We start from the raw sequence: 10,100 nt of genomic DNA, 5'->3' as shown, positions 1-10,100 counted from the left end.
TAATCCTCACGCCGTTGGACTGTGGAACAGTCTCCCTACGGAGGACGTCGTGCATTTGGAACTTCTTCAGAAGTTTAAGCGAAGGTGCAATGCATTGCTACCCTAATACAGTCCTCTTTCTATTTTAATAACCAAGATTTTTATGTATTTATTTGTTAATTTATTTTTTCTTTTTATGAGAAGTGATCTCTTTCTGTACTTCTCTTTATCGCCTGATACTTCTTTCGAATGAATACCATAATATTCTTTGGAAGCTTGAATTTCAAGTCAGTGGCCCCTGTGGTGGTGGGCTTGTCCAATATGAATAGGGTTCACCTTCTGAATAATAATAATAATATAATAATAATAATAATAATAATAATAATAATAATAATAAATAGAGTAAAAACATCGTTGTTTGTGTAACGAAAGGACAATGACTTCATAGCCTTTTCCAAAAGTGTTTTTCATATGAAAAATAATTGGTAAAAAAAAATAGTAGTGGCGTGTGATCAAAACTGTCGAAATTAGAAAATAAAAAAAACAATGAAATGGCGAATAAAACCTTTGTGGATATTACGTTCTTAATATGATTGCCATTGACCTGGATTCGTAGATTCGTATTTAATTGAATGTCTCTTTCTCTCTTTTGAAAGAGCTTGGATGCGCGCATGCGCAGCTGAGCTCTTGTAAGCATCAAAGGGGGCGTTGTTTACATTGCTTTTGAAGTGCTTGTGCGTGGCCCAGTGGTTAAGGGCATTGGCTTTACCTCTGTGAGGTCCCAAGTTCGATTCCCGACCGGGGCTGGACGATTTTTAGGTAATTGTCTGTTAATCTCATTGCATTTCTGTAGGCCGAAATGGTGATTAATGTTTCTGGTGGTTAGTTGACTGTAGTGGGTCGCCACTAGGTTAGAGAAGGACATGGAAGCACCAAGTTGCTCCTAGAGGGCTGCAGACCGGCCGTCGTCCAGCCCGGGCCTGGTGTGGACCAGTGGACCGCCAAACCAACTGAGACTGCTGCTATTACAGATGTATTTATTGAATAAGGAGCTGGAATGAACTGTTTACAGTGTGCCATGTAAGACCAGGCTGATGAGATCGCTAGGAGAGGTGTCAGATTATATTTTCAACAATGGCCTTGACTGGCTGACCTAGTATCAAGAGCCCGTGCTGGCATAAGGCCGGTATCACCTATAGCATTGGTTTTAGAGGATAACCCTTCATTCGGTGAAGGAGAATCCTTGGGATGGTCTCTCTCTCTCTCTCTCTCTCTCTCTCTCTCTCTCTCTCTCTCTCTCTCTCTCTCTCTCTCTCTCTCTCTCTCCACGTTTATAGATTCTTCACTGTAATTTTTGCTAGTGTATATGCTGAATTTTTCTTGTAATTTATATACGTTTGTCATATACGGACGAGCTCTCTCTCTCTCTCTCTCTCTCTCTCTCTCTCTCTCTCTCTCTCTCTCTCTCTCTCTCTCTCTCTCCATCAATGAACGATGCTGGAGAATACTCGGGGGAACCTGTAGGATATGTGCTCTTTTTCCTCGCGAATGTATTTTCCTTTTTCGAAAATTTCTTCCAATTGTGGAAATCAATCTTGGAATTGGTCAATCAAGGTGATTCGAGGTCATTCAGGGTCATTCGAGGTCAGTCTCTTATGAAAAGGATTTTATTGAGATTAGATTGGAGATCCGTGTAGCTCCTTTCATCCAAGCTAGAAGTGTGTTCATCCTAGGTTGGGGTTGGGGGGGGAGGGGAGGGGGAAAGAAGGGGGAAGGGGGGAAGAGGGGTCTACTCGTCAGCGCTTGCGTTGCGAGCATTTTTGAAAGAGAGAGAGAGAGAGGGGAAAGGAAAAAGAGATAGAGAGGAGAGGAGAGGGAGTAAAAAGAGAGAGAGAGAGAGAGAGAGAGAGAGAGAGAGAGAGAGGGAAGGGGGCCTAAAGAGAAGAGTGAGAAAATGAAAAAAAGAGAGAGAGGAGAGGAGAGGGATGAAAGGAAAAAAGAGAGAGAGAGGAGAGGGAGGAAAGGCAAAAGAGAGAGAGAGAGAGAGAGAGAGAGAGAGAGAGAGAAAGAGAAAGGGGGGTTAGTTGCCACACACACTCTTCTCCAAGCACACCTCCCCTCCTCGGCCCAAACAGTGGTGGTGGCTCTCTCTCTCTCTCTCTCTCTCTCTCTCTCTGGCACACTCAGTGTGGTGGCGTGTTTCCTCCTGTGCGTAGCTTCGTCGTCCGTGGTCGCCAGTGGCTTGCCCGTCTCTGGTCGCTTCTGTCGACGCTGCTTTCGTCGACTGAGGAACTGAAGAAGAGCTTAGCGAGATCGACGTGACATTCCCGTGGGACAGTGCGTCTCTTGTTACTTAAAAATGTAATCATTCAATAACTCTTTAGTCGACTTCGTCACTCGACACTGTATCCAGATTTTGCGTCCGTTGTCGAAGGGAAAGAGTGTTGTTGGTGTTGGCGTTTCAGTGTTGGAGATCACATCACATCACATCACATCAGTGTTTTGGTGGTGGCTGGCGGCGGTCCCTTTGTTTACCTCTGTGACGTCATCGGTGGTGTTGGGGATTTGTTTTTATTTATTTATTTTTTTTTTTGTCATGCTCAGTTTGTTAATTTTTTTTCCCCCTTAAGTGTTTGTGTGGAGAGAAGAGTCATTATGGATTTATAAGGTTGTGGATGTGATCAAGATTTGCAAAGGATTATATATATATATATATATATATATATATATATATATATATATATATATATATATATATATATATATATATATATATAGATTTACATATAAATCGTAAATCAATATTCACAAATACTGCAAGAAACTTTTCCTTTTGAATTTATACCTAACTTAATTTTCCTAAAACATTCGGACACAATCTAAGGAACCATGATGCGTGTGTTATGTTAAAAATTAAGTAGTTTTTTCCATGTTACAGTGACATTGACAGGTGAATGTTTGCAGTGACAGAAACAGGTGCATGTTTAAAGTTACATTTGGCAGATGCATGTTTGTGGTTGCATTGACAGGTGATTGTTTACAGTGATACTGAATGGTGAGTGTTGACAGTGACATTGACAGGTGAATGTTTACGGTGACATTGACAGGTGAATGGTTGCAGTGACATTGACAGGTGAATGTTTACCGTGACATTGACAAGTGAATGTTTAGTTACATTGAGAGGCGAATGATTTACAGTTACATTCACTGGTGAATGCTTACAGTGATATGGACAGGGGAATGCTTCAAGTGATATTGACAGGTGAATGTTTCCAGTGACGTAGACAGGCGAATGCTTCAAGTGATATTGACAGGTGAATGTTTCCAGTTACATTGACAGATGAATGTTTACAGTAACAAAGACAGGGAAATGTTTCCAGTGATATTGACAGGCGAATATTTCCAGTGACATTGACAGGGGAATGTTTGCTGTGACATTGACTGGTGAATGCTTACAGTGGCGTGGACAGGGGAATGTTTCCAGTGATATTGACATGCGAATGTTTCCAGTGGCATTGACGGGAATGTTTGCAGTGACGTTGGCAGGCGAATGTTTACAGTGGCATTGACAGGTGAATGTTAATAGTGATATTGACAGGTGAATGTTTTCAGTTACTGGGACAGATGAATGTTTACAGTGACATGGACACGGGGAATGTTTCCAGTGATACTGACAGGCGAATGTTTCCAGTTACATTAACAGATGAATGTTTACAGTGACATGGACAGGGGATTGTTACCAGTGATGTTGACAGGGGAATGTTTACAGTGACATTGACAGGTGAATGTTTAAAGTGACATTGACAGGTGCATGTTTCCAGTTGCTTCGACAGATGAGTGCTTACAGTGACATGGACACGGGGAATGTTTCCAGTGGTATTGACAGGCGAATGTTTCCAGTTACATCGACAGGTGAATGTTTACAGTGACATGGACAGGGGAATGTTTCCAGTGACGTTGACCGGGGAATGTTAACAGTGACATTGACAGGTGAATGATTATAGTGGCATTGACAGGCGAATGTTTACAGTGACGTTGATAGGTGAATGTTTACCGTGACATTAACTGGTGAATGTTTATAGTGACATTGACTGGTGAAAGTTTATAATGACACTGACAGGTGAATGTTTACAGTGTCATTGACAGGTGAATGTTTATAGTGTCATTGACAGGTGATTGTTTCCAGTTACTTTGACAGTTGAATGTTGACAGGGACATGGGCAGATGAATGTTTATCGTGGCACTGACAGATGAATGTTTCCAGTAACATTGACAGGCGATTGTTTCCAATAACACTGACAGGTGAATGTTTATGGTGACATTGACAGGCGATTGTTTCCAGTGACACTGACAGTTGAATGTTTACAGTGACATGGACAGGTAAATGTTTACAGTGACATTGACAGACGAATGTTTACAGTGGCATTGACAGATGAATGTTTACAGTAACGTTGACAGATGAATGTTTACAGTGACATGGACAGGTGAATGTTTCCTGGGGAACTGACGGTTGAATGTTTACAGTGACATGGACAGGGGAACGTTTACAGTGACATTGACATACGAAAGTTTATAGTGACATGGACAGGGGAATGTATACAGTGACATTGTCAGATGAATGTTTCTCTCACCTGATTAGAAGTGACGTCATTCCTCATCCCACCCACAAACGGTCGTTACAGGTATGTGTGCTAATTACAGGTGAGGCAATAAGCCAGGAATCTCGCCTTTTTAAATGCGGCCTCAATAACAGTAATTGATTGATTATCTCGGTATATTAAAAATTCTCTCTCTCTCTCTCTCTCTCTCTCTCTCTCTCTCTCTCTCTCTCTCTCTCTCTCTCTCTCTCTCTCTCTCTCTCTCTCTCTCTGTGAAATCTATATTAGGTCATTGACGCAGGAATGCCTAAATGACTCATATGAAAGGTGAGTGATACCTATTGTAGACATTTTTTTCCTATTAATTATCTCGTGTAATGACGTGCTTTGGGTGTTTTTTTTTTTTGAGGGGAGAGAGAAAGGCTTTGCATTATTGAGATTTTTTTTTTTCTTTTGATCTGTTTATTTTTTGTTTATCTGTACATGTTTTCCTTTTTCGCGTCTTGAAATTTTGGCGCGTCATTTTACTAATGTTTTATTCCTCTCACTTCTTATTCATCTCTCTCTCTCTCTCTCTCTCTCTCTCTCTCTCTCTCTCTCTCTCTCTCTCTCTCTCTCTCTCTCTCTCTCTCTCATAATACCAGTTACTTTTAATAGATAATGTCTATTGAATGTCTTCAGTGTTTTTTTTTTCATGAGTTCCCGTGTTAATTTTGTGCAGTAAGAGCAGATATTTTAAGCAAATTTTTTTTCCTACCGTATATATTGGTTTCTCTCTCTCTCTCTCTCTCTCTCTCTCTCTCTCTCTCTCTCTCTCTCTCTCTCTCTCTCTCTCTCTCTCGGAAATACAGTAATGGTCGTCATCAACATGGAACGTGACCGTCCGTACTTGCCATGAGTGTGTGAATTACCTCTCTTTATCCCTTTCCCGTCTGCCATCTCTCTCTCTCTCTCTCTCTCTCTCTCTCTCTCTTTGACATTCATTTTTAAGTATTCTATCTTATCAAAGTTTACCTTGAGAATCAGTGACATCTGCCGTATTAGAGATGCAGCATTCTCTCTCTCTCTCTCTCTCTCTCTCTCTCTCTCTCTCTCTCTCTCTCTCTCTCTCTCTCTCTCTCTCTCTCTCTCCTGTCCCCTAGTCTCTTGTCTTGTTTGAAGCAGTAACAGGAACCCAACTTTATCAAATATGTAGGCTATGGGTGAGCGGACACGTCACGCGTCTGTTTGACCAGCCAGGGATTATTTTTTTTTTTCTTTTTGTCTGTGCAGCTTTGTCCTGGAAGCAGATGGCACTGGCAGTTATCTAAAAAGGAATAGGAGGATCTCTCTCTCTCTCTCTCTCTCTCTCTCTCTCTCTCTCTCTCTCTCTCTCTCTTTGACATCCGTTCTTCTAAGTAAGCATTCCATTTTATGAAAGTCTATCCTGAGAGCCAGTGCAATTATCTGAAAAGGAATAGGAGTATCTCTCTCTCTCTCTCTCTCTCTCTCTCTCTCTCTCTCTCTCTCTCTCTCTCTCTCTCTCTCTCTCTTTGAAGTTCATACCTTTCAGTAAACATTCCATCCTTTCAAAGTTTTTCCTGAGAGCCAGTGACATGTCATTGGCAAATATCTAAAGAGAAATAGAAGTCAGTCTCTCTCTCTCTCTCTCTCTCTCTCTCTCTCTCTCTCTCTCTCTCTCTCTCTCTCTCTCTCTCTCTCACACACACACACACACACACATTTTAAGGAGGCATAACAAATCTTACTTAGAAGCAGTTGTCCTAAATCTCTCTCTCTCTCTCTCTCTCTCTCTCTCTCTCTCTCTCTCTCTCTCTCTCTCTCTCTCTCTCTCTCTCTCTTTAAAGTTTCGTCTTCGCCCGCTCCATTTGCTGATACCATTAAGGCCTTCGTTATTAGCATCTTGCAAGATTAGGAGAGATTGAGAACCGGCTTGCGAAGAAAAGCTGAGAAAGAAAATGGGTTGATGTGCGAAGAGTAGAATTATCTGCATGCGAATGGGTGGGATAATAAGAGCAGAGGGGGGAGAGAGAGAGTGAGAGAGGGAAAGAGTACAAATTAAAGACAGTGGTTTCTGAGTGCAGTAATTTTACGTCTCCTTAGAATGAGAGAGAGAGAGAGAGAGAGAGAGAGAGAGAGAGAGAGAGAGAGAGAGAGAGAGAGAGAGAGAGAGAGAGAGGTTTGTGAAGTTAACGACCTAAATTCTTTGAACATATGAAAGCTGGAATAAGAAGAAACAAGGACAGTAAAAGGAGAGAGAGAGAGAGAGAGAGAGAGAGAGAGAGAGAGAGAGAGAGAGAAACCCAGCTGACGTCGCAACAATTCTCTTGTGAAATGAACGACTGAAATTTGTTGAACATCGGATTGTTTACCTTCTTTCTCAAGAAGGCCTTGCCTTGTGCGTGACTTGCATTGGTCACAAGTCGTCGCAGTTTCGGAAGTGGGGTCCACCGGAGTATATTTTTTTTATTGTATTCAGTTCTAGGGACTGATTTTTTATCTTTTTTTTTCTCCAGTTGCTTGGGGAAGTTTGTAGTTGGTTCAGGAAGTTGTTTGAAAGCAGGTTGATTTGGAAGACGAATCAGGCAGGCAGTTGTTGTGTATAGCATCGAAAATTTTCGTCAGAATTAAAGTCGACGCATTTTAAGAATATCACTCGGGCACTCCTCCTTCCCCTGGCACCGTGGGTAATTCATGACATTATCGTACTGCACTTTCCAACGATATCAGTTGCTGCTTGGCTATGACACTGACAACATCGAAAGGTCGTTCATCCCAGGGAGGAGTAGTAGACCCTGGAGGGAAGCAATCCCCTCCCTTCACTCATCCAGAGATGGGAAAGAGTGGGAGACTGATAAGGACAGCGCTGCCAGCCGTACGAGTATATCGTGAAAGAGGGGAGGGAGGTTAGACTAGGGTGGCGGGGTGGGGTAAGGAGGATGTGGGCGTGGCTGAGTTATATTCTTAAAATGCGTCGACTATAGTCAACATTCGTCATAGTGTTGGGACCTCATTTCCAATAGTGTCTATTTCTTATTTCCAATAGTGCCCAGTCCTTAGTTCCAATAGTGTCTAGACCTTATTTCCAATAGTGCTCAGTCCTTATTTTCAGAGGTGTCCAGTCCTTACTTCCAATAATGCCCAGTCCTTATTTTCATTGGTGTCCAGTCATTGCCAATAGTGTCCAGTCCTTACTGCCTTTAGTGCCCAGTCCTTATTTCCAGCAGTGTCCAGTCCTTGTATCCAGTAGTGGCTAGTTCTTATTTCCAATAGTGCCCAGTCCTTATTTCCAATAGTGCCCAGTCCTTATTGCCAATAGTGCCCAGTCCTTATTTCCAATAGTACCCAGTCCTTATTTCCAACAGTGCCCAGTCCTTATTTCTAAAAGTACCCAGTCCTTATTTCTAATAGTGCCCAGTCTTTATTTCCAATAGTGTCTCGTCCTGATGTCCTTATTTCAGATCCTACCGTAGCCGTAGAATATTAGTGCCATTGGGTCCTTCGATAATATATCGTTGTGTATGTTCCGATTTCCTCCAGTTTATAGCCTCCCAAAGGAAGGAAGGAAGACTGCATCTCTCTCTCTCTCTCTCTCTCTCTCTCTCTCTCTCTCTCTCTCTCTCTCTCACTTAACGCCTTCTTCCTTTTGGGGCGTGGAGGCACTCTCAGGTTTGTTAGTAAAACCATCCTCAGCATTCGGTGAGAGTCCTTCGGAACTTCTACACTCCTGCAGAGAGAGAGAGAGAGAGAGAGAGAGAGAGAGAGAGAGAGAGAGAGAGAGAGAGAGAGAGAGAGAGAGAAGTAAAAATTTAAGGCAACAAAACTGCTTTTAAGTATGTTTATGTTATGGCTCCTTGGAATGCAACTCAGAGAGAGAGAGAGAGAGAGAGAGAGAGAGAGAGAGAGAGAGAGAGAGAGAGAGAGAGAGTACAAACTTAGGACAACGCTTCTAGGTAGCTTTTGTTATGCCTCTTTAAAATGTGTTTGTGTGTGTGTGTGTGAGAGAGAGAGAGAGAGAGAGAGAGAGAGAGAGAGAGAGAGAGAGAGAGAGAGAGAGAGAGAGAGAGAGAACTGTACGAGCGTACATACACGATTTCCAATTATTTTGTGTTTTTTCATTGTTGAAACCTGGTATTCTTCACTTCATAATCTGTCATTGTTTGTTTCTTGGTGTTTGCGTACACAAACATTCCTTAGTATATATACGTCATTGTCGGTCATGGTTGCGACGCCAGAAGGAATATCAATCAATCGGTGAATTAATCCAAACTGCAGTGATAGAGAAAAGAAAAGAAAAGGAAAAATATTTGATTCAATGGCCTCTCCAGATATTGCCCAGAACTGAGAGAGTTCTGACGTATCCCCACTTGAGTTTTGAAGATGATGTGAATGGAGAGGAGTCTCTCTCTCTCTCTCTCTCTCTCTCTCTCTCTCTCTCTCTCTCTCTCTCTCTCTCACAAACAAGCACTCACAACGTGGTGGGGGGGGGGGTAGGCAGTTGGGGGAGTTAAATGTCCTTGGGCTTGTTTCCTGTTAAAATTCATTGTGCCTTTGTTTAACTTTTGCAGTGAATTATGTATTTAGTAATTAGTCGACTTTGGTTGGTCGCAGTTGCGGGAGACAACACTTTCTGCAGCCTCTGCATTAAGGTAAGGAGCTTGGGATATGTTAATAATATATATATATATATATATATATATATATATATATATATATATATATATATATATATATATATATCTATAATATATATACGAGTATATATATCTATAATATATATATATATATATATATATATATATATATATATATATATATATATATATATTAAATATAAGTATGCTTTCTAATTTGACTAGTGCACCCATACGACCAGAAATGGAGTTTATTAATGGTAGAAGACTCATCTCTGTTACCACACGGAAAACAAATAGAAATACATAAAAAAAATGTCTACGCGTTCTGCTATATCATAAGAGATGAAGAAGAAACCTCACAATCGCCGGAGATGGTGATTAGGCCCCAAAAAGGCTGGTCCTATCGGAAAGATGGCGCTGATGACGTTGGCAATATGTCTACAGGCGTAAGATGCAGAATGACGTATATGTGTGTATATATATATATATATATATATATATATATATATATATATATATATATATATATATATGTATATAATCATACATATATAGATGTATGTATATGTATAATTAATATAATTATTATATTTATTTATTTATAATCGTATATGTTTGTACTGCACGCGTGTTTGTGTGTGTAATTTGCATTATTTGCTTATGTAGGTTTGGTTGAGTCCTTGAGCCTATATCATCCATTACTAATTATACTCACTGCCACTACTACTACTACTGCTACCACTGCTCCTTGCTACTAGGAAACTACTCACGGCTACTAGTAATAATAGGAAGCGGAAGATGAACAAAAGGAGGTAACGGTGGAAGATGTCAGCTGCAACTCCAGGTGTGGCGTACAATGAAGTGTTGTATCTTCCGATATAATGAA

At 41.0% G+C, this 10,100-nt stretch overlaps 1 protein-coding gene across 1 annotated transcript in view; it reads left to right on the top strand.

Annotated features, from left to right (window-relative positions):
- Positions 1–2,164: 2,164 nt before the first annotated feature.
- LOC136842389 (probable serine/threonine-protein kinase DDB_G0277165) overlaps positions 2,165–10,100 on the top strand; it is a 56,316-nt gene continuing 48,380 nt past the window's right edge. Inside the window, exon 1 of the mRNA XM_067109646.1 lies at positions 2,165–2,340. The gene's annotated coding sequence lies outside the window, so the exon portion shown is untranslated. The remainder of the gene's footprint in view (positions 2,341–10,100) is intronic.

The sequence above is a fragment of the Macrobrachium rosenbergii genome, chromosome 10 (genome assembly GCF_040412425.1).
Source record: "Macrobrachium rosenbergii isolate ZJJX-2024 chromosome 10, ASM4041242v1, whole genome shotgun sequence".
In the NCBI taxonomy this organism is placed as follows: Eukaryota; Metazoa; Arthropoda; class Malacostraca; order Decapoda; family Palaemonidae; genus Macrobrachium; species Macrobrachium rosenbergii.
Note: the sequence above shows the minus strand (reverse complement) of the source record. Positions and strands in the feature narration are given on the sequence as shown.